Genomic DNA, 26,075 nt, shown 5'->3' with positions numbered 1-26,075 from the left:
ATACACTGCAACATCTCAGAGTATGTAGGGAGAAGTGGTACTATGCTAAAGGAAAATAAATATATCAGTTACATCAAACTTGCCGACTTTACTGCCCCCTCCTTTAGTCGGCACATAGAGGGCATGGTGTTTGCAAAGGTGGGCTATGCAGGGGGCGTGGTGGCATGATTGCATCATAGCTCCACCCCCTACTATACGGTGTCGCGGAAACAGACATTGTATAGCTGGGGGTGGGGCTACGGTGACGCGATTCAGCACACATCACATTATAGGGTCCCCTCGGACCACCCAACTGTGCTCTGTAAGTGGACGGCCCACAGGGGATGGGAGCAACTGGCAGGGGATGCGAGCGGTTGGATGGGGGGTACGGGAGACTTGACCACCTTTCCAGGGGGGCTGGGAGAGCCACACGATTTTCAGAAGCATTCCGGCTAATCCGGGATAGTAGGCAAGTATGAATTACATCCAGACAGAGTGGGAGAAGTGGCACTGTGCACAATTCTAGTCATAGGGGTACATTTACTAAAGGTTGTGTGTTATAATTCCTGCATTGTACGTGTGTGTGTGTGTGTGTGTGTGTGTGTGTGTGTGTGTGTGTGTGTGTGTGTGTGTGTGTGTGTGTGTGTGTGTGTGTATATATATATTACACCGGATTGTACAGCAAATAAGTGGCACTGTGCACTTTTACAGTCATTAAGAATAATTACAGATACTAAGAAGTGTGCCAAGTGTACAAAGTGAGAAGTGATACTGTGCACATATATAACAATAACAACTAAGAAATGCATCAAGCGTACAGAGCGAGAGCAGTGGTACTGTGCACCAGCTGTACTGAGTGGGCAAATTGGTACTGTACACTTTTCCAAACACACAAAATAAGTACAGGTACTAAGATTTGCACTGTGTGTACAAAGCGTGAGAAGTGGTACTGTGCACTTTTTCCAACCCTACAGAATAGGACAGGAACTAACAATTATACAATGCACAGAAAGCAAGAGACGTTGTATGGTGAACTTTACCAAACGTACAGCATCAGAACAGAAACTAAGAATTACACCAGGCATACACCAGTGAAGGAAGTGGCACTGTGAACTTTCCCAAACATGCATAATAAGTACAGATACTAAGATTTGCACTGTATGTACAGAGCAAAAGAAGTGGCACTGTGCATTTCTCCAGATATACAGAATAAGGACATGAACTAATTATTACAACAGGCGTAGAAAATAAGAGAAGTTGAACGGTGCACGTTTCCAAATACCCTAGATTAAATACAGATACTAAGAATTACACCAGGCATACAGAGCAAGGACGGTGTTACTGTGCACTTTGCTAAACATACAGAAAAAGTACATATAAGAGTCAGAGAAGTTGTACTGTGCACTTGCCCAGACATACAGAGTAAGTACAGATACCAGGAATTACACCCGGCGTACATAGCACCACACAGGGGGTTACATAACCGCACGCGAGTGAATGTCCACGTGTCATCTCTCATGGGCATAACAACAAAGTAATAAGAATAATGTGTGAGGAGGGGCAGTGATATAATGGTACAGCAGATGGAGGAGCATGTGGTGCCTGGCTCTGCATTACACCGTGGTGGGAAGTCCTACAGATACCGCACAGGGAACTGTGTGCAGGCCGCTGTTGTTATGTGTACACTTTGTGTTGTTGCCATAGTGACGCACATACCCACCCTCCATCTTATCAGCTCTGGCTTCCTGCAGCCCCCTCCCTCCATCTCTTCTCCCACACCAGAGATCCATCTCATCCCTGCAGAATGATGTCCTCTCTCCGCTTCCCCAAACGGGCCACACCTAAACCTTCCCCATACATTTCCTGCGGTTGATGTACCGGCCCGGAAGCAGCATTATATGCCTGGCTCACAGCTATTCCCATATCAGGGGGATGGGACGGACTGGTGGGGACTGTCCTGCTATCCCGTGATTGGAATATAAAAAACAATAGCAAGGAAACGAAATGGTTGCTATGGGCAACGTGTACTCCTGTCCTCTTGGTCTGGTTTGGTACATCTCCCCCAAACTACCAGACACTAGGCCTAATTCATGTTTGGATTGAATTGCGCAGACGCGGCTGCGCAATTCCATCTAATTACAATTCTAATGCAACAGGGGGCGTCTGCAGGTGATAGATGCCTCCTGTTACTGAGGATCCCAGTGCTGTGTCTGTAGGAGATAGATGCCTCCTGTTACTGAGGATCCCAGTGCTGCGTCTGTAGGAGATAGACGCCTCCTGTTACTGAGGATCCCAGTGCTGTGTCTGTAGGAGATAGATGCCTCCTGTTACTGAGGATCCCAGTGCTGTGTCTGTAGGAGATAGACGCCTCCTGTTACTGAGGATCCCAGTGCTGTGTCTGTAGGAGATAGACGCCTCCTGTTACTGAGGATCCCAGTGCTGTGTCTGTAGGAGATAGACGCCTCCTGTTACTGAGGATCCCGGTGCTGTGTCTGTAGGAGATAGACGCCTCCTGTTACTGAGGATCCCAGTGCTGTGTCTGTAGGAGATAGACGCCTCCTGTTAGTGAGGATCCCAGTGCTGTGTCTGTAGGAGATAGACGCCTCCTGTTACTGAGGATCCCAGTGCTGTGTCTGTAGGAGATAGACGCCTCCTGTTACTGAGGATCCCAGTGCTGCGTCTGTAGGAGATAGACGCCTCCTGTTACTGAGGATCCCAGTGCTGCATCTGTAGGAGATAGATGCCTCCTGTTAGTGAGGATCCCAGTGCTGTGTCTGTAGGAGATAGATGCCTCCTGTTACTGAGGATCCCAGTGCTGCGTCTGTAGGAGATAGACGCCTCCTGTTACTGAGGATCCCAGTGCTGCGTATGTAGGAGATAGACGCCTCCTGTTACTGAGGATCCCAGTGCTGCGTCTGTAGGAGATAGACACCTCCTGTTACTGAGGATCCCAGTGCTGCGTATGTAGGAGATAGACGCCTCCTGTTACTGAGGATCCCAGTGCTGCGTCTGTAGGAGATAGATGCCTCCTGTTAGTGAGGATCCCAGTGCTGCGTCTGTAGGAGATAGACACCTCCTGTTACTGAGGATCCCAGTGCTGCGTCTGTAGGAGATAGACACCTCCTGTTACTGAGGATCCCAGTGCTGCGTATGTAGGAGATAGACGCCTCCTGTTACTGAGGATCCCAGTGCTGCGTATGTAGGAGATAGACGCCTCCTGTTACTGAGGATCCCAGTGCTGCGTCTGTAGGAGATAGATGCCTCCTGTTAGTGAGGATCCCAGTGCTGCGTCTGTAGGAGATAGACGCCTCCTGTTACTGAGGATCCCAGTGCTGCGTATGTAGGAGATAGACGCCTCCTGTTACTGAGGATCCCAGTGCTGCGTCTGTAGGAGATAGATGCCTCCTGTTAGTGAGGATCCCAGTGCTGCGTCTGTAGGAGATAGATGCCTCCTGTTACTGAGGATCCCAGTGCTGCGTCTGTAGGAGATAGACGCCTCCTGTTACTGAGGATCCCGGTGCTGCGTCTGTAGGAGATATGTGCCTCCTGTTACTGAGGATCCCAGTGCTGTGTCTGTAGGAGATATGTGCCTCCTGTTACTGAGGATCCCAGTGCTGTGTCTGTAGGAGATAGACGCCTCCTGTTACTGAGGATCCCAGTGCTGCGTCTGTAGGAGATAGACGCCTCCTGTTACTGAGGATCCCGGTGCTGCGTCTGTAGGAGATATGTGCCTCCTGTTACTGAGGATCCCAGTGCTGTGTCTGTAGGAGATATGTGCCTCCTGTTACTGAGGATCCCAGTGCTGTGTCTGTAGGAGATAGATGCCTCCTGTAACTGAGGATCCCAGTGCTGTGTCTGTAGGAGATAGACGCCTCCTGTTACTGAGGATCCCAGTGCTGTGTCTGTAGGAGATATGTGCCTCCTGTTACTGAGGATCCCAGTGCTGTGTCTGTAGGAGATAGATGCCTCCTGTAACTGAGGATCCCAGTGCTGTGTCTGTAGGAGATAGACGCCTCCTGTTACTGAGGATCCCAGTGCTGTGTCTGTAGGAGATAGACGCCTCCTGTTACTGATGATCCCGGTGCTGTGTCTGTAGGAGATAGATGCCTCCTGTTACTGAGGATCCCAGTGCTGTGTCTGTAGGAGATAGACGCCTCCTGTTAGTGAGGATCCCAGTGCTGTGTCTGTAGGAGATAGACGCCTCCTGTTACTGAGGATCCCAGTGCTGTGTCTGTAGGAGATAGACGCCTCCTGTTACTGATGATCCCGGTGCTGTGTCTGTAGGAGATAGACGCCTCCTGTTAGTGAGGATCCCAGTGCTGTGTCTGTAGGAGATAGACGCCTCCTGTTAGTGAGGATCCCAGTGCTGTGTCTGTAGGAGATAGACGCCTCCTGTTACTGAGGATCCCAGTGCTGTGTCTGTAGGAGATAGATGCCTCCTGTTACTGAGGATCCCAGTGCTGTGTCTGTAGGAGATAGATGCCTCCTGTTAGTGAGGATCCCGGTGCTGTGTCTGTAGGAGATAGATGCCTCCTGTTAGTGAGGATCCCGGTGCTGTGTCTGTAGGAGATAGACGCCTCCTGTTACTGAGGATCCCAGTGCTGCGTCTGTAGGAGATAGACGCCTCCTGTTACTGAGGATCCCAGTGCTGTGTCTGTAGGAGATAGATGCCTCCTGTTACTGAGGATCCCAGTGCTGTGTCTGTAGGAGATAGACGCCTCCTGTTACTGAGGATCCCAGTGCTGTGTCTGTAGGAAATAGACGCCTCCTGTTAGTGAGGATCCCAGTGCTGTGTCTGTAGGAGATAGACGCCTCCTGTTACTGAGGATACCAGTGCTGCGTCTGTAGGAGATAGACGCCTCCTGTTACTGAGGATCCCAGTGCTGTATCTGTAGGAGATAGATGCCTCCTGTTACTGAGGATCCCAGTGCTGTGTCTGTAGGAGATAGATGTCTCCTGTTACTGAGGATACCAGTGCTGTGTCTGTAGGAGATAGATGCCTCCTGTTACTGAGGATCCCGGTGCTGTGTCTGTAGGAGATAGATGCCTCCTGTTACTGAGGATCCCAGTGCTGTGTCTGTAGGAGATAGACGCCTCCTGTTACTGAGGATCCCAGTGCTGTGTCTGTAGGAGATAGACGCCTCCTGTTACTGAGGATCCCAGTGCTGTGTCTGTAGGAGATAGACGCCTCCTGTTACTGAGGATCCCAGTGCTGTGTCTGTAGGAGATAGACGCCTCCTGTTACTGAGGATCCCGGTGCTGTGTCTGTAGGAGATAGACGCCTCCTGTTACTGAGGATCCCAGTGCTGTGTCTGTAGGAGATAGACGCCTCCTGTTACTGAGGATCCCGGTGCTGCGTCTGAGGGGCCCACGGTTCACAATGTTTCCAGGCACCAGGCAGCCTGCGTAAGCTGAATCTTACTCTGGGGCCGTCGGATGTGTCCAAGCCTCCTTTAGGAGGAGAACTTGGACATGTGATTCAGATGTACGTTGTGTGTGTCAGTAAACAGAATCAGCTATCTGATCAGCTGCCGAGTAGCCTGTCTGTAAGGTGGCTGTCAGCAGGCGGTAATGGTGCAGATTGCATCACCATGCCCCGCCCACACATTGATTCCAATGACATCATCATGTTCTGTCCGCCACTTCCCTCTGCGTCTCCTGGAAGCAAGGTATGAAAAACAGGCAATGATGGAAATAGTTAAATGATTGTAAAGTCTGATGAGTTTATATCCTGGGTACAATCAGCCATCACTGTAGTCTCCCAGAGGCGGCCCACTGTCACTCTGGGCCGCTCAATGGTCAAGTGAAGTGGTTGGTTCTGGTGGTTTAACGATGCGATTCATGCTGAATTGTGGTATCGTGGCAATAGTGTGGCACTTCACTCCCCTCCTGTGTGTTTTAGGCACCCCCTAACCATTGGCTCCCTAGGAAACTGCCTAGCTTCACCTAATGCTTGCACCGACGCTGGCTCGATAGCGTTTGCTTCTATTCTATTTAAAGTCATAACAATGGTTTAGGGTGGGAAGCAATTTTCCTTTGCGCTCCTCACTTCCTCAGGCAGATGTAGGCGTTGCCGCTCCAGTTTGGCACGGGCCGCAGCTGATCTCAGCATCGCAGCTGTATGAATGTAAACATAAGAATAATAATATTACACAGAGCTGGAACATTGTCTATTCATAAAGTGCCAAAATATTTCTTCTGGGAACAATAGCGCAAGCAGCACATTCCCGGAGCCTGCAAAGGTGGCTTGCAGCGGGTCTGCCTGCGGCCTGGTTATGGAAGGGTTAACCAATCATCCGGGACACTTACTAAGTAGCGATAAGAGCGGATAAGTGAGCCAGTTGCCCCATCAACCAATCGGCAGCTCTGTATAATTTTATAGTATGCAAATTATAGATGTTACTTCAGTGCTGATTGGTTGCCATGGGCAACTTCTCCACTGGCTCACTTCTCCGCTCTTATCACTGCTTAGTAAATGTCCCCCATAGTTCTATATGGAGAATAGTGACCATTCCCTACTAGCTAGCACTGGTATTTCCTATAGGGCCAGCAGACAAAGACTGGGGCTGGAGAGGCAGCGGAGAGATCAGTACACCTTGCTGACCCCGGGTGAGGTGTTCAGGAAGCCCGGCCTATTGGTCCTGGAAAAGGATGAGCTCATGGAGAGCGCTGGGTCAGGGGGAAGCGTGGGAATCATTTCTGCGTCCTTGCTCATATCCGTTTTCATTTCCATGTTTAAAGGAGGGCGTTAGGTATTGGCCTGTGTACACCCTCCTGCAACTTTTACTAAATCCATTGCTCTTTTTTCCTCATTCTAGACCATCAGTCTGAGAGAGAGTAAAGGTTCCGGAATCGCAGATTCTCTTATGGCAGACCCACACTGGGTCTCACAGGGCTGGCTGACCAAATTCACAAGTCTGGGGCGATTTGGGGGCTCCTGATCTCCTAAGCTGAAGGTGGAGACATCGCTGTCCGGGCTCCCGCACTGTAAACGTGGGGAGGCAGGTCTATCGGACACCAAAGACCAGCCACAATAACATTTAATTGAGGCAGAGAGATAGGTTGCTATAACATTGTTCCTCCCATACATGTTCAATTAACCAAAGGACGGTATTGCAGGAAGTAGTATGTGCCCGTCACACAGGTAAGCTGGCAGCGGCCATGACACCTATCCATCTAGCAGCACAGCTATCAGATCAGATGCATGGTCGTGTCTGCGTTACCACAGGCCTGTGAGGGGATTAGCCTCCTTCCATGTCCCTCATCATTCCTGAACGTACACGAGAGAGAGAGAGAGAGAGAGAGAGAGAGAGAGAGAGAGAGAGAGAGAGAGAGAGGTCTAATTACACCTCCTGAGCCGGTCTGACAATATACTCATGTGTCTGACATGATTACACCGCCTGAGCCGGCCTGACAATATACTCATGTGTCTGACACCATTACACCTCCTGAGCCGGCCTGACAATATACTCATGTGTCCGACACCATTACACCGCCTGAGCCGGCCTGACAATATACTCATGTGTCTGACACCATTACACCTCCTGAGCCGGCCTGACAATATACTCATGTGTCTGACACCATTACACCTCCTGAGCCGGCCTGACAATATACTCATGTGTCTGACACCATTACACCGCCTGAGCCGGCCTGACAATATACTCATGTGTCTGACACCATTACACCTCCTGAGCCGGACTGACAATATATTCATGTGTCTGACACCATTACACCGCCTGAGCCGGCCTGACAATATATTCATGTGTCTGACACCATTACACCGCCTGAGCCGGCCTGACAATATACTCATGTGTCTGACACCATTACACCTCCTGAGCCGGCCTGACAATATATTCATGTGTCTGACACCATTACACCTCCTGAGCCGGCCTGACAATATATTCATGTGTCTGACACCATTACACCGCCTGTGCCGGCCTGACAATATACTCATGTGTCTGACACCATTACACCTCCTGAGCCGGCCTGACAATATACTCATGTGTCTGACACCATTACACCTCCTGAGCCGGCCTGACAATATACTCATGTGTCTGACACCATTACACCTCCTGAGCCGGCCTGACAATATACTCATGTGTCTGACACCATTACACCTCCTGAGCCGGCCTGACAATATACTCATGTGTCTGACACCATTACACCTCCTGAGCCGGCCTGACAATATACTCATGTGTCTGACACCATTACACCTCCTGAGCCGGCCTGACAATATATTCATGTGTCTGACACCATTACACCGCCTGAGCCGGCCTGACAATATACTCATGTGTCTGACACCATTACACCTCCTGTGCCGGCCTGACAATATACTCATGTGTCTGACACCATTACACCTCCTGAGCCGGCCTGACAATATACTCATGTGTCTGACACCATTACACCTCCTGAGCCGGCCTGACAGTATACTCATGTGTCTGACACCATTACACCTCCTGAGCCGGCCTGACAATATACTCATGTGTCTGACACCATTACACCTCCTGAGCCGGCCTGACAGTATACTCATGTGTCTGACACCATTACACCGCCTGAGCCGGCCTGACAGTATACTCATGTGTCTGACACCATTACACCTCCTGAGCCGGCCTGACAATATACTCATGTGTCTGACACCATTACACCTCCTGAGCCGGCCTGACAATATACTCATGTGTCTGACACCATTACACCGCCTGAGCCGGCCTGACAATATACTCATGTGTCTGACACCATTACACCGCCTGAGCCGGCCTGACAATATACTCATGTGTCTGACACCATTACACCTCCTGAGCCGGCCTGACAATATACTCATGTGTCTGACACCATTACACCTCCTGAGCCGGCCTGACAATATACTCATGTGTCTGACACCATTACACCGCCTGTGCCGGCCTGACAATATACTCATGTGTCTGACACCATTACACCTCCTGAGCCGGCCTGACAATATACTCATGTGTCTGACACCATTACACCTCCTGAGCCGGCCTGACAATATACTCATGTGTCTGACACCATTACACCGCCTGAGCCGGCCTGACAATATACTCATGTGTCTGACACCATTACACCGCCTGAGCCGGCCTGACAATATACTCATGTGTCTGACACCATTACACCTCCTGACCCGGCCTGACAATATACTCATGTGTCTGACACCATTACACCTCCTGAGCCGGCCTGACAATATACTCATGTGTCTGACACCATTACACCGCCTGTGCCGGCCTGACAATATACTCATGTGTCTGACACCATTACACCTCCTGAGCCGGCCTGACAATATACTCATGTGTCTGACACCATTACACCGCCTGAGCCGGCCTGACAATATACTCATGTGTCTGACACCATTACACCGCCTGAGCCGGCCTGTGATATATTCATGTGTCTGACACCATTACACCTCCTGTGCCGGCCTGACAATATACTCATGTGTCTGACACCATTACACCTCCTGAGCCGGCCTGACAATATACTCATGTGTCTGACACCATTACACCGCCTGAGCCGGCCTGACAATATACTCATGTGTCTGACACCATTACACCTCCTGAGCCGGCCTGACAATATACTCATGTGTCTGACACCATTACACCTCCTGAGCCGGCCTGACAATATACTCATGTGTCTGACACCATTACACCGCCTGAGCCGGCCTGACAATATACTCATGTGTCTGACACCATTACACCGCCTGAGCCGGCCTGACAATATACTCATGTGTCTGACACCATTACACCGCCTGAGCCGGCCTGACAATATACTCATGTGTCTGACACCATTACACCTCCTGAGCCGGCCTGACAATATACTCATGTGTCTGACACCATTACACCTCCTGAGCCGGCCTGACAGTATACTCATGTGTCTGACACCATTACACCTCCTGAGCCGGCCCGACAATATATTCATGTGTCTGACACCATTACACCTCCTGAGCCGGCCTGACAATATACTCATGTGTCTGACACCATTACACCTCCTGAGCCGGCCTGACAATATACTCATGTGTCTGACACCATTACACCGCCTGAGCCGGCCTGACAATATACTCATGTGTCTGACACCATTACACCGCCTGAGCCGGCCTGTGATATATTCATGTGTCTGACACCATTACACCTCCTGTGCCGGCCTGACAATATACTCATGTGTCTGACACCATTACACCGCCTGAGCCGGCCTGACAATATACTCATGTGTCTGACACCATTACACCTCCTGAGCCGGCCTGACAATATACTCATGTGTCTGACACCATTACACCGCCTGAGCCGGCCTGACAATATACTCATGTGTCTGACACCATTACACCTCCTGAGCCGGCCTGACAATATACTCATGTGTCTGACACCATTACACCGCCTGAGCCGGCCTGTGATATACTCATGTGTCTGACACCATTACACCTCCTGAGCCGGCCTGACAATATACTCATGTGTCTGACACCATTACACCTCCTGAGCCGGCCTGACAATATACTCATGTGTCTGACACCATTACACCTCCTGAGCCGGCCTGACAATATACTCATGTGTCTGACACCATTACACCTCCTGTGCCGGCCTGACAATATACTCATGTGTCTGACACCATTACACCTCCTGAGCCGGCCTGACAATATATTCATGTGTCTGACACCATTACACCGCCTGTGCCGGCCTGACAATATACTCATGTGTCTGACACCATTACACCTCCTGAGCCGGCCTGACAATATACTCATGTGTCTGACACCATTACACCTCCTGAGCCGGCCTGACAATATATTCATGTGTCTGACACCATTACACCTCCTGAGCCGGCCTGACAATATATTCATGTGTCTGACACCATTACACCGCCTGAGCCGGCCTGACAATATACTCATGTGTCTGACACCATTACACCTCCTGAGCCGGCCTGACAATATACTCATGTGTCTGACACCATTACACCTCCTGAGCCGGCCTGACAATATACTCATGTGTCTGACACCATTACACCTCCTGAGCCGGCCTGACAATATACTCATGTGTCTGACACCATTACACCGCCTGAGCCGGCCTGACAATATACTCATGTGTCTGACACCATTACACCTCCTGAGCCGGCCTGACAATATACTCATGTGTCTGACACCATTACACCTCCTGAGCCGGCCTGACAATATACTCATGTGTCTGACACCATTACACCGCCTGAGCCGGCCTGACAATATACTCATGTGTCTGACACCATTACACCTCCTGAGCCGGCCTGACAATATACTCATGTGTCTGACACCATTACACCTCCTGACCCGGCCTGACAATATACTCATGTGTCTGACACCATTACACCTCCTGAGCCGGCCTGACAATATACTCATGTGTCTGACACCATTACACCGCCTGTGCCGGCCTGACAATATACTCATGTGTCTGACACCATTACACCTCCTGAGCCGGCCTGACAATATACTCATGTGTCTGACACCATTACACCGCCTGAGCCGGCCTGACAATATACTCATGTGTCTGACACCATTACACCGCCTGAGCCGGCCTGTGATATATTCATGTGTCTGACACCATTACACCTCCTGTGCCGGCCTGACAATATACTCATGTGTCTGACACCATTACACCGCCTGAGCCGGCCTGACAATATACTCATGTGTCTGACACCATTACACCTCCTGAGCCGGCCTGACAATATACTCATGTGTCTGACACCATTACACCTCCTGAGCCGGCCTGACAATATACTCATGTGTCTGACACCATTACACCGCCTGAGCCGGCCTGACAATATACTCATGTGTCTGACACCATTACACCTCCTGAGCCGGCCTGACAATATACTCATGTGTCTGACACCATTACACCTCCTGAGCCGGCCTGACAGTATACTCATGTGTCTGACACCATTACACCTCCTGAGCCGGCCTGACAATATACTCATGTGTCTGACACCATTACACCTCCTGAGCCGGCCTAACAATATACTCATGTGTCTGACACCATTACACCGCCTGAGCCGGCCTGACAATATACTCATGTGTCTGACACCATTACACCTCCTGAGCCGGCCTGACAATATACTCATGTGTCTGACACCATTACACCTCCTGACCCGGCCTGACAATATACTCATGTGTCTGACACCATTACACCTCCTGAGCCGGCCTGACAATATACTCATGTGTCTGACACCATTACACCGCCTGTGCCGGCCTGACAATATACTCATGTGTCTGACACCATTACACCTCCTGAGCCGGCCTGACAATATACTCATGTGTCTGACACCATTACACCGCCTGAGCCGGCCTGACAATATACTCATGTGTCTGACACCATTACACCGCCTGAGCCGGCCTGTGATATATTCATGTGTCTGACACCATTACACCTCCTGTGCCGGCCTGACAATATACTCATGTGTCTGACACCATTACACCGCCTGAGCCGGCCTGACAATATACTCATGTGTCTGACACCATTACACCTCCTGAGCCGGCCTGACAATATACTCATGTGTCTGACACCATTACACCGCCTGAGCCGGCCTGACAATATACTCATGTGTCTGACACCATTACACCTCCTGAGCCGGCCTGACAATATACTCATGTGTCTGACACCATTACACCGCCTGAGCCGGCCTGTGATATACTCATGTGTCTGACACCATTACACCTCCTGAGCCGGCCTGACAATATACTCATGTGTCTGACACCATTACACCTCCTGAGCCGGCCTGACAATATACTCATGTGTCTGACACCATTACACCTCCTGAGCCGGCCTGACAATATACTCATGTGTCTGACACCATTACACCTCCTGTGCCGGCCTGACAATATACTCATGTGTCTGACACCATTACACCTCCTGAGCCGGCCTGACAATATATTCATGTGTCTGACACCATTACACCGCCTGTGCCGGCCTGACAATATACTCATGTGTCTGACACCATTACACCTCCTGAGCCGGCCTGACAATATACTCATGTGTCTGACACCATTACACCTCCTGAGCCGGCCTGACAATATATTCATGTGTCTGACACCATTACACCTCCTGAGCCGGCCTGACAATATATTCATGTGTCTGACACCATTACACCGCCTGAGCCGGCCTGACAATATACTCATGTGTCTGACACCATTACACCTCCTGAGCCGGCCTGACAATATACTCATGTGTCTGACACCATTACACCTCCTGAGCCGGCCTGACAATATACTCATGTGTCTGACACCATTACACCTCCTGAGCCGGCCTGACAATATACTCATGTGTCTGACACCATTACACCGCCTGAGCCGGCCTGACAATATACTCATGTGTCTGACACCATTACACCTCCTGAGCCGGCCTGACAATATACTCATGTGTCTGACACCATTACACCTCCTGAGCCGGCCTGACAATATACTCATGTGTCTGACACCATTACACCGCCTGAGCCGGCCTGACAATATACTCATGTGTCTGACACCATTACACCTCCTGAGCCGGCCTGACAATATACTCATGTGTCTGACACCATTACACCGCCTGAGTCGGCCTGACAATATACTCATGTGTCTGACACCATTACACCTCCTGAGCCGGCCTGACAATATACTCATGTGTCTGACACCATTACACCGCCTGAGCCGGCCTGTGATATACTCATGTGTCTGACACCATTACACCTCCTGAGCCGGCCTGACAATATACTCATGTGTCTGACACCATTACACCTCCTGAGCCGGCCTGACAATATACTCATGTGTCTGACACCATTACACCTCCTGAGCCGGCCTGACAATATACTCATGTGTCTGACACCATTACACCTCCTGAGCCGGCCTGACAATATACTCATGTGTCTGACACCATTACACCACCTGAGCCGGCCTGACAATATATTCATGTGTCTGACACCATTACACCGCCTGTGCCGGCCTGACAATATACTCATGTGTCTGACACCATTACACCGCCTGAGCCGGCCTGACAATATACTCATGTTTCTGACACCATTACACCGCCTGAGCCGGCCTGACAGTATACTCATGTGTCTGACACCATTACACCTCCTTAGCCGGCCTGACAATATACTCATGTGTCTGACACCATTATACCGCCTGAGCCGGCCTGACAATATACTCATGTGTCTGACACCATTACACCTCCTGAGCCGGCCTGACAATATATTCATGTGTCTGACACCATTACACCGCCTGAGCCGGCCTGACAATATATTCATATGTCTGACACCATTACACCGCCTGAGCCGGCCTGACAATATACTCATGTGTCTGACACCATTACACCGCCTGAGCCGGCCTGTGATATATTCATGTGTCTGACACCATTACACCTCCTGTGCCGGCCTGACAATATACTCATGTGTCTGACACCATTACACCGCCTGAGCCGGCCTGACAATATACTCATGTGTCTGACACCATTACACCGCCTGAGCCGGCCTGACAATATACTCATGTGTCTGACACCATTACACCGCCTGAGCCGGCCTGACAATATACTCATGTGTCTGACACCATTACACCGCCTGAGCCGGCCTGACAATATACTCATGTGTCTGACACCATTACACCTCCTGAGCCGGACTGACAATATACTCATGTGTCTGACACCATTACACCGCCTGAGCCGGCCTGACAATATATTCACCATTCCCGGTACTCCGGCCTTACAGTTACCCTCTCATTACAGCAGTAACACAGCGGCTGCTGGGAAAGTCTAATGGTATAAAGGGGGTAATTCAGACCTGATCGCAGCAGCAACTACATGTGGGGCAGATGTAACATGTGCAGAGAGAGTTAGATTTGGGTGGGGTGTGTTCAAACTGAAATCTATATTGCAGTGTAAAAAATAAAGCAGACAGTATTTACCCTGCACAGAAACAATATACCCACCCAAATCTAACTCTCTCTGCACATGTTACATCTGCCCCACCTGCACTGCACAAGGTTTTGCCCAACTGCTAATAAATTTGCTGCTGCGGTCAGGTCTGAATTGTCCCCAAAGTCAGAAGTGAAGCCCCCTATTAAACAAAAAAGTGCGATTGTACCACCCAGAAATGAACATTCCTAAAGGCTGCATATCACCACAAATGTTTATTTCAGGCTATTCCTCAAAGGTGTCATGACGGGACAGCGGCACCCATTAGACGCAGAGATCTTGGGCAGCTAGTGTCTTTCTGACACTGCACACAAGGCCGTGGCCGCAGTGTTTAATATTCCAATTTATGGCAGCCTTGGAGGAGGGACGCTGCAGGAGAGGCAATGTAAGAGCTTAGAATGTAAGCTCTCTGTGACAGAAAGTGCCCGTATAATATAACTAGATTGTAAGCTCCTTCACACAGGGTCTTTCTTTATATCACTAGTCTGCAAGTTCTTTATGTCAGAATGACCCTGTATATCACTAGATTGTAAGCTCCTTTGCACAGGGTCTTGATTGGATCACTAGAATGTATATAGTATATATAGCACACACACCTTCACGCAGGGTCTTCCATTAGATCACTAGCTCCTGGTGAGTGTATGACCAAGTATATTATTAGATTGTAAGCTCATTTGCCCAGGATCACCCAGTATATCCCTATGCTGTAAACTCTTTGGCATAGCATCTTCCGTTACAGGACTAGATTGCTACCCTCTTGCAGCAGTATAATCAGTTGTACCACCAGACTGTTACCACCTTGGTAACTTTACACTACATTCAAAGATCATTTGGGATTTTGGGTTGATTTATTTTGTTACACTACTAGACTGTAAGCTCCTCAGACTTGGGAGAGGGTCTTCAATTGCAGCAGCAGTGTCTCCATTTATATTAATAGATTGCAAGCTCTTTGGAACACGTCCCTCATTATACCACCAGATTATAAGGTCATTGGATCAGTATCTCCCATTACGCTCTAATCCCTTGGGACAAAGGTTTCAGTATACTGTACCACTAGACTGCAAACAACCTCACAACACCGGGGGTAATTCAGATCTGACCGCTGGGCAGCGATTTTTGCAGCGCTGTGATCAGATAGTCGCCGTCCATAGGGCAGTGTATTTTAGCTGTGCAAGTGTGCGATCGCATGTATAGCAGAGATGTACAAACAGATCTTGTGCAGTCTCTGCGCAGCCCAGGACTTACTCAGCCGCTGCGATCACATCAGCCTGTCCGGTCCCGGAATTGACGTCAGACACCCGCCCTGCAAACGCATGGACACGCCTGCGTTTTTCCAACCACTCCCTGAAAACGGTCAGTTGCCACCCACAAACGCCCTCTTCCTGTCAATCTCCTTGCGATCGCCTGTGCGGATGGATGCTTTGCACAAACCCGTCGCTGAGCGGCTATCCGCTTTGTACCCATGGAACGCGCCTGCGCAGTGCGGTGCATACGCAGTTCGGATCTGATCGCCCGCTGTGCGAAAACGCACAGCAGCGCTCAGATCTGAATTACCCCCACAGTCTCCCATTGAACCAGTAGATTGCAAGCTCCTTGGTGCAGAGCCTGATTGTGTCATGTGTCCCTAGCCCTGTGTAACCAGATAATGTGCTGTGTCCTCAGCCGACACAGTGAAAAGCTTCTGCAGACAACTCACTATCAGCCTGAGGCTACAACCTGGAAAGAAAGCTTTGATCACTCCCCTACCCAGAATAATCAGCCTCTCCCCACGGATGGATAATGCGTTACTGTTCTTCCCCATTTTATGGGACGAGGAATGAGTTGTAGGTTTACAGTCTACGCCTGGCTGCCTGCCCCTCTCTTTGTGTTGTACAGGTGTGTAATTCTGTGCATCCCTTCCACGTTTATAATCCCCGAAACTGACAATTAGCACAAAGGGTGGGCTCCTGGGATGGTAACGACGACACCGCTTTACTGGGGCAGGATCCGATTACATGTACTGCACTCCGGCCCCTCGCAGCGGCCGCCGAAAACCGTCTGGTCTCTGCCCACCTACCGTAAAACCGGCAGACGGATTCAACGACGGCCTTCATGTGTTTATCAAGTGGACGCTGTAAAGCCGACGCACAGATGTTTGCAAGCGGCATCTGTTGGTGCATGAATATCAGCCCCGAGGTTGTGTTTGTGTGTTATTATTGTGACACCAGATATATCTGTAAACCCCAATAGCCGTTGGCAGCTAGCTGACATCCGGAGAGGTAACACCAGCAGAGGAGAGGTAACACCAGCAGAGGAGGCGACACACAATGCAGTTTGAATTGAGAGCGGGCCGATACAGTGTCCAAGCAACAAAACCAAACAGTGTATTGCCACTGGAAGCCACTCGTGTTGTATCTTCTAAGCTCCTTGTCTCAAGTATCCTGTTGCGTTAGCAAATATGTATGTTTGGGTAATTATTCCTTAAGCAGCATTCCCTGAGTATGGGCGTCCCCCAGGAGCTGAGAATACAAATCACTATCCATAGACTAAAACCAGCTCAGGATAACACATTCTATCAATGGGAACACAGTCTAAGCGTCAGGATAAAAAGAATTCGCAGTGGAGTGGTGACCCGGCGCTAACCGTGCCCTGATAGTTTACAATTTTCATGACACGAGCTCAGGAACCTGGGCCATGATAAGTTTTTTTTTCTGATACTTGTTAATTATACAGACTTCATCGTCCGTTGTCCATCACCACCCTAACCCTTTCCCCGGCCCCCTGACACATGCACCTTTCTGCCAGCCATGGGGAATAGCCTTCTCGTCCAATCGGCTCGTGTGGTGCAGATGAGCTACAGCGGGGCCCTTATATTTAACAAGCACCTTTACTTCCTCTATAAACTCATTATTACAAATCTGTACACATTACACAGACCTCACTTATTTTTCTGCACATTAGCAATTAATTTGCAAACCCCCCCCCCCCCCCCCCCAACTGCTTTAGAACTTCAAATATTTGTCATGCTGGGACTTGTAGTTCCACAACCACTGGAAAGCAACTGCTTTAACTGAGTCAGTCAGTACATGGTCTGAGGCACCGTATGTACCCTTCGGCAGAGACAAGGTTAATAGGCAGTGCAAGCAGTTCCGCGTTCCGGGGCCCGACCACCAGATCTTAGTTCCTTGTCGCTATTGTGTCCCGCAACAATAGACGGCAGCCGGTAACATGACTCTGCCCTCGCCTGTACATGTCTTACACCAAACACCGGAGTAGTAACTAGAGAGGTATGTGCAGGGGGCCATCTCCAGCCACTCATGTCATCGCATCCAGCGCTAGCAGAACTGCACAGGATTATGGGTAGCGTTTATCTTGTCCGCTGAGCTGATAATTGGGCAATTAGGCTAGGCCAGAATTTCTCAACTCCCTAGAGTGTCCAAAACAGGCCCAAAACGTCCCCTATGGGGACACCTGCCGACGTCAGTCTTCGCATCACTTTATGAGGTAAGAAAAGGATATTTTACACAGAGAAACTTGAGCGCCACGTAATTCGTCCCTTAGCATGTGGGGGGCCGCCAGGTGCAGTACCACACGGTGAAAGTGAGGGGTTGTTTGCGGAATACAAAGGGTAAGCGCGGCTTCTGTTCCTGTTGTGGCATCTTATGTTTCCTTGCGCACAAGCATACGGGCTGGTCCTAAGTCGCACGCAAGACGCAGTGTGCGAAACTAATCACATTGTGCCTGCGCCAAAGACAGAAATAGGCGTCTGCTCACACGCAAGGCCAGGGATCCATGGGATGTGGTCAATTTACCTACAATCAAGATGCCAACGGCACAGACAAGGTCAAAATACCGACATTTACAATGTTGTCATAAAGTCGACATGAGTTTTTCTTTGAAACCAAATTGTTCATACTTTACCATCCCAGTGGACCTGAAGGGGTAATATAATAGTGGCGGGGCACCGTGCCCGAAGCATGGCGAGCGCGGTACACTTAGGTCGACACAGACACCGTCTATGTCAACATTGACACACAACCCCCCCCCCCCCTCAGAAAAATGCATGTCTGTATTTTGACATGGTCGCATTTCAATTGTCAGTATTCTATGTCGGCATTTTGAACATGACGGCATAATGAATGTCGGTATTTTGACTGTAGGTCAATGGCGGTCGGGATTATGACCATTGGTAATTTATACTGAACCTCTAATAACACTTATTCTACATGCAGATTCCCAGCAGCAGCACAGTTACACCCCTCAGCCGCAAAAGCGGGTGTGTGTCTGAGGAGCGTACAACCAGTGTCGGAGCGCGGCCCCCCAGGAAATGCAGTTGTAGGGGCCCTAGCTTAAGGGGCGTGGCCAGACAGAGAGGGTGTGTCGTTTCCATAGAAACAAACCAAGCACCCAACTACATTCATGATCCTGCTCCACTGAGTTACTGACCCGTAGTGACCACCAGGGATTTCCCCTCTACACCGGTGGGCCAGTCTGACCTCTGCGCCACTTTAAACCACCCGTAGTACGCTCGGCTAGATCAAGCCCAAGTTTAATGGAACGACGCCCCCTGTCGCCAAGTTCTGATAAAAAATGGATGGACTGATGCGCTGTGTACTAATTACCACCCCCATCTTTCATACACAGGATTACATGAGGAGCAATAAGCGCATCTGATTATCACGGATATTTGCATTGCGCTGGAGAAGCCATGTTGGAGCAAACTGATCAGTAACTGGCGAGCCCTCTTTATGGCAGACCTGGTGACGGTTTGGCATCACCGTAGGTTTATGGTGCAATAGAAAGAGACAGAAGCTGCATTAAATACAGCACAGGGCTGGCGCAGGACGGTCGCCTGCACTTATCAGCCTCTCAACTTTGTACAGCCATCCCCTCGCCAATATGTGCCGGGCCGTGCCACTTATCAGTCAAGAGGCGACACTCACGCCCTGAGCTCAAATACTGGCAGTCAGGTACGGCCTAAGAGCCTCCAAACTCCTCTTAATGATTAATCCGACACGCTCACATCCAAACAGCTGCAGATCACCTCAGTGGCGCCCGTGGCAGGAGCGCACATACACATACAGAGGCCCCAACATCCCCGCCACTGTATGGCCATTATTTACATACATACATACAACTCAGAGAACTATCAGACACTGCAGGGCAGGGGTGGGGAACCTGCAGCCCCCCAGCTGTTAAACTACACATACCAGCATGCCTTGCTACAGTTTTGCTATTTGGCCATGCTAAAGCTGTTGCAGGGCATGCTGGGATGTGTAGTTCAACAACAGCTGGAGGGCTGAAGGTTCCCATCCCTGCTTTAGGGGATCATTTATCAACCAGTGATGAAACTTGTTGTATATGATACATGGCGCTCCAGCCAATCAGCTCCTGTCGTGTGTTTGAAAAATGACAGTTGGGAGCTGATTGGCTGGAGCTCCATTTCCCATACGCAAAGAGTTTTATCATTCACAATGGGCTGAACTCAATTCTTTCCCCCCCCCTTCCGCCCGCAGTTGGGCGCGATATCATCTTAGATCACTACCTTCCAGGGGTGGCGAGCTGAAATGTGGGAGAAGTGACCCATTTGGGCGCCTATATGGGACTTTTTGCGATTGGGCCCATGACTTTAGTCAGGTTTTGCCTCTTTACACAGCTAAACACGACTGACATGGGTGCGATAAGGGGGATCAATTGAATATCGCCCTGAGATCTCCCGTCACTTTAGACGGGAAATTGTGCGTGAGAAAACAATTGAATGACCCCCTATGAGTGTTATCACGTGTTGATAAACGGGCCCCTTAGTGTGAGAAGTGATGTTTCCCCCCCAGTGCACCTGAGACTTCCTGCCAATACGCCTGTACGTTATAAAGCCCTGTGTCTGTACAAACAGCAAAATCATCCATACACATAAGAAAATACAATATATCCTGCAGGAGAACATTGTACAAACCGGTAACTTCCAGTTATAGGATGATAGATGGCTGTTATGTGCTGGATTTAATTCATTTATTGTTTACGTATAACTGAAGAAATAAAGGATTCTGCCAACATTATTCCGGTCGCACAGCCCCCCCCCCCCCCCCCCCCCACATAGCTACACCGTCAGCGTGGGGGTCCTGTGACATATGAGAACTGGGGGTTTCTGTGTGGTATAATGTGTGCCACCCATGTGCGGAGTCAGGAGCATTTCCACATCACACCGCCAGCATATATTACTGACACATTTATTGGTAGGGGTCCCCAAAAGTTATTTGCTCTGGGCCCCCCCAAACCTTACTCGGGCCCTGACAGAGCGATACCAAGCAGTCCATGTGAGACTATGGATAATGTAATGTTCTATCATTTCCCGGAGGGGCGTGTGACGTTACGGAGTAACCCGTGACAGTATAATCAGAACCGTATGCTTGGTCTGTAGCCGCCACCTTCCTCTGGCTACGTCTTACGATCGCCCTAAAGGAGTATGACATAGGATACCTTCACTACTTCAGTGATGCCGGTGATATGCCTACGTGGACCTGCACTACAAGTACCAGCAATGTTTTAGATAAGTATACGTTTGACCACCCAACACTGAGAGGCAGGGGGGAATGTAGCAGCATCCCTGGAATATTTTATTTCAAGCATTATAATAACCCATTCATTCTCTCCTGTAGGGGGAAGGCGGAGCCTGACAAGTCATGCTGGGACTAATAGTTCCCCAAGAGTGAGACAGCAACACTCTGCCTACAACTGTCACACAGGAACCTGCCAGGGACTCGGAACTCCACAATGAAATGCTGAGACGTGGGAACGTCAGGTAATACAGCAGGAACAATACCATGGCGTACATTAACGACCAGTTACACAGCAAACAATGCGGACAGGGCTGTGGGAGAGCGCCATGTATTGATGTACCTGGGGCTGACTCTTAAAGGGCCAGCGCGCACTACCCAGGTGCTCCCCCTGCTGGTCAGTGACAGAGTTGCACGGGGCTAGTGATTTGTACACCTGTCCTCTGTCTATTGTGACGCTCCCTCTTATACTATAGTCTGCACCCGATGACCTCGGCGAATTACCCCTACCACCTCTGCCGGTTGGTCGCTCCACAACCCAGAAAAGCCACACCACTGAGCAGATTAGGAGATGTGACTACAGGTGACCTTAGAACCGTCCTCGTCATCCCCTCCCAGTGCACAGGTGTAGATTTACCTGTCTGCAGAGGGCTGTATAATGTATGCCGTGTGTCGGATAAGCCAGGATCTCATGGCAGTAAATGCCGCAGAGTCTTGCCTAGTGACTTAAAGAGCAAACTTAATGAGCAGTTAACGAGAGACATTCCAGAGTGGTGACCCTGTGCGCCAGCTAGGATAGCACGGGCCAGACAGACATATAGGGGCAGCATACAGTTCCAGCTTGTTAGACCCTACACAAAACATGACTTGTCCACAATCTATTTCCCCAGGCTGCGGACAGGGATGGCGGCTACTTGGGGCTCTCCGACCGATGCGGCACTACAAATCTCAGGCTGGTAGGGCATGCTGGCACCTGTAGTTGAATAAAAGCTGGAGAGCACAGGTGGTAAAGGGACAGGATCAGCGCAAACCCTGACAATGGCACTTCCTGAATTCTCCCTTCTCTGTACACGTCCAGACCTATGAACCCCAGAGATTACCGCAGTCACCGCCGCGCTGCAAGAGATGGTGGCAGAGACTTTTACACCATTCTGACCATCAGGGACTCACCTACTTTCTCATATCCTCTCCCGGGGGCCGGGGATCCCTTTGGCAGTTCTCTCTGTGTCCTCTAACGTGTAATTCTCAGCAGTTATGTCCCAAGTCCTGTATGTGGGGAGCAGTCACCCGGCCTCACTCATCTCCCTGCCCTGTGAGCCCCTCTCGCCAGCAGCTGCTTCCTCCACTTTCTCCCTCTCTGCAGTCAGTAATCAGGGAACTGAGTGACTATCTTAGCTCCCGGTCTCCTTACCCTCCCTTCCCTCTACCCCTCCCTCTCTGTGTAATCTCCCCCTCCTCCTCCTCCTCCTGCCCAACTCAAGGCTTTGATTCAAACTTCTAAAAGTCTTCATCCCCTGGAATATATGAAAGTGTCAATCAGGAGCTTCCTCTGCATTCATCAGAGAACAAGACAACTGTCTATATAAATGCACACTTTCCTCCCATTAATGCAGGGGGGAATCTTTTGCACGATCGCTTCGCTCTAGATTGTGAGCTCTTTGGACCAGGTGCATATATATATATATATATATATATATATATATATATATATATATATATATAATATTTTTTTTTTTTTTTATATCTGGATTAAGGCTTACCAGACTGTACCTTTAAACCAGGACGCTCATGAGGAGTTACGCAGGTTCTGTGGCTGAGTAAAACCAGGTGACATGCAGGCTTGTAGTCACCCAGCCACAGAACCTGTATAATTCATTACTGTCCCAGTTTAAAGGGATAGCGGGGGTCATTCAGCGTTGATAGCTAGCTGAAAATGTTCGCAGCGCTGCGATTAAGTAAAAAACCAGCACTTCTGCGCATGCAGCGCAGTGCGCATGCGCGATGTACTATTACAACAAACAATGTATTTTTACACAGGGTCTAGCAAAGCTTTTTAGTCGCACTACTGGCCGCAGAGTGATTGACATGAAGTGGGCGTTTCTGGGTGTCAACTGACCGTTTTCAGGGAGGGGTCGGAAAAACGCAGGCGTGGCTGTGTGAACGCAGGGTGTGTTCGTGACGTCAAAACAGGAACTGAATGGTCTGAAGTGATCGCAAGCGCTGAGTAGGTCTGAAGCTACTCTGAAACTGCACTTTTTTTTTTTGTAGCCGCTGTGCGATCCTTTCGTTCGCACTTCTGCTAAGCTAAAATACACTCCCAGTGGGAGGTGGCATAGCGTTTGTACGGCTGCTAAAAACTGCTAGCGAGCGAACAACTCGGAATGACCACCAGTATGGTAAATCTATATATAAGCCCCTACAAGGCTTTGATTCAAACTTCTAAAAGTCTTCATCCCCTGGAAATATGAAGGTGTCAATCAGGAGCTTCCTCTGCATTCATCAGAGAACAAGACAACCGTCTACATAAATACATACTTTCCTTCCACTAATGCAGGGGGGAATCTTTTGCACAATCGCTTCGCTCTAGATTGTGAGCTCTTTGGACCAGGAGCATATAAGCAATAACATACAGGGGCGCTGGTAGCTCTAAATGGGGTCCAGTCCACAGGACAGCTGTCCGGGCTTGGAGCACAGGTACACTTGAATACCGCAGCAAGTCTCTCCTTAAATAACTCCGGACTCCAGGAGTAAAATCTTCCTATAAATAAGGATGAGGAGAGTGCGCTCATAGTGCAGATCAGGTTTTAATGAATAAAACAGTGTCACAGGATGGGTTAAACACAGATGCTTAAAATACTTATTCCCTGACCTCCCACACTGTGGGCTGATTACCATATGGTGAAAGTGTATTCCAAGAGGCTAATGCTGCAACCAACGTCTGCTACCTGGGACCAAACACCGCGCCGCTGGCTGTGGAAGACAGCCGAGACCCATCAAGACACCGCGCTACGGGACCAGTCGGAGCAAGCAGTACCCCTGGAAGAGAGAACGCTTCTAGATCTGTCCTGTCCCCTCACACTGAGATTGTGTGGCTTTATATCAGTGGTTACAGGTCACCACAGAATCGCAAGTGGAATAATTAGCTCCTCCTGTGGACCTTTGAATATGTGTCAGTGAGTAATGAGTACACCTGTGCACCTGCTAGGTGACCTGGAAAACATGACCTGTTGGGATTCCTTGAGGCCGGAGTTTGGGGACCACTGCTTTTTATAATTGCCCGATTGCTCTGGAGACTGAAGCAAATCATGCCCCATATTATATCTAGAAATTATCAGAAATTGGCAAAATCAGCCGGGATATATTATAATACATCTGAAAGAAAACCAAACATTATTAATATAAATCTTCACTGTACACCAACAGTCCAGATTTTAAGGATAGGCATACTTGAGAACAGGTGGTTTAATTTAATCCCAACTGTTCCAATTTTCGCGGGACAGTCCATTTTTTTTTTGGGACCGTCCCGCTATCCCATCCTTGGGCGAGCATCCCTCGGTGGGGGGAGGGGGCATTTGGGAGGCTCCTGTCGCATACGTACAGCATCTATTGACGGGAGATACAGGAGCAGCTCAGAGCGCTGGTCACGCCCCCATAGTGATGAAAACAGGGGGTGTGGGGGGTGCCTTGCGATTGCGGCATTCCCATGAAACCACTCCCCCTTTCCTCAAGACCACACCCCCTTTTCAGGAACACGCAGCTCCACAGCGCAGGGGAGTCCCAGGTTTATCCCTGATGATGTCGGGAGGTATTTAGTACCTCAGGTATTTATTTAGTACCTCAGCTATTTTGATTTAACCATATGTGCCCAAGCAGGCATATCACTATAACCTGGGGGTATATTTACTAAAGGTCGATTTTTTTTTCCATTTATTTTTTTCATTCGATGTTAGCTCGATGTTGAATCGATTTTAACTGATGTTGGGCTTCTAGGGTTAAAACACACATTTACTAACATTTAAAAATGAATATAAAAAAAATCATCTGCTAGTAAATGTGTGTTTTAAACCCGGAAGCCCAATATTGATTAAAATCGATTTAACATCTATCTAACATCGAACAAAACCAACCTTTAGTAAATATAACCCTGGACTGTTAGCGTGCATTGAGGACCAAGGTTGGGAAACACTGGTATAGAGTGTGAGCAGCGCCCTCTTACCGTCTTGTCTGTCTGCTACAACCCATCTTTATTACTGTGTCTAGCCCTAATGTAACATACTGTGCAGCACGCTGGCGCTATAGAAGTGTTAATGGGTGAATGCGTACGAGTAGTGTTCTTAAGTGTATTCTGTCTCCCCCTAGTGGCCACAAGATCAGTAAACAGCCCAGTGTCCACTTTTAGACAATTGCTTCCCAAATGAAAGACAAATATTTACCAAAGTGTTTTACTATGAGGGCAGCATTCTAGTGGAAGGTCGGAGATTCCAGGGGGAAGGTCAGAGTTTATGATGAGCCCATTTTGCAAGGCAAAACCATGGGCACTTAGAGAGGTAAGAGTTACGCAGCACTCCCTTTCCGGTGCCAAATGCAGTAAAACATTTATAGGAGCCTCTTCCGGACAATCCTGCTGATCCAGACATACAGTGAGGAGGGGAAACAGCAGTCTGAG

The 26,075-nt window shown here is 49.4% G+C and overlaps 1 protein-coding gene across 4 annotated transcripts in view; it reads right to left on the bottom strand.

The window, feature by feature from the left end:
* ARHGEF2 (Rho/Rac guanine nucleotide exchange factor 2) overlaps nucleotides 1-22,791 on the bottom strand; it is a 210,371-nt gene extending 187,580 nt beyond the window's left edge. For 2 of the 4 annotated variants that reach the window (XM_063946869.1, XM_063946870.1), the window contains exon 1: nucleotides 22,580-22,791. The gene's annotated coding sequence lies outside the window, so the exon portion shown is untranslated. The remainder of the gene's footprint in view (nucleotides 1-22,579) is intronic. The other 2 variants (XM_063946872.1, XM_063946871.1) reach the window with 1 other exon arrangement.
* Nucleotides 22,792-26,075: the final 3,284 nt, after the last annotated feature.

Source organism: Pseudophryne corroboree, chromosome 12, assembly GCF_028390025.1.
Source record: "Pseudophryne corroboree isolate aPseCor3 chromosome 12, aPseCor3.hap2, whole genome shotgun sequence".
NCBI classification, from domain to species: Eukaryota; Metazoa; Chordata; class Amphibia; order Anura; family Myobatrachidae; genus Pseudophryne; species Pseudophryne corroboree.
Note: the sequence above shows the minus strand (reverse complement) of the source record. Positions and strands in the feature narration are given on the sequence as shown.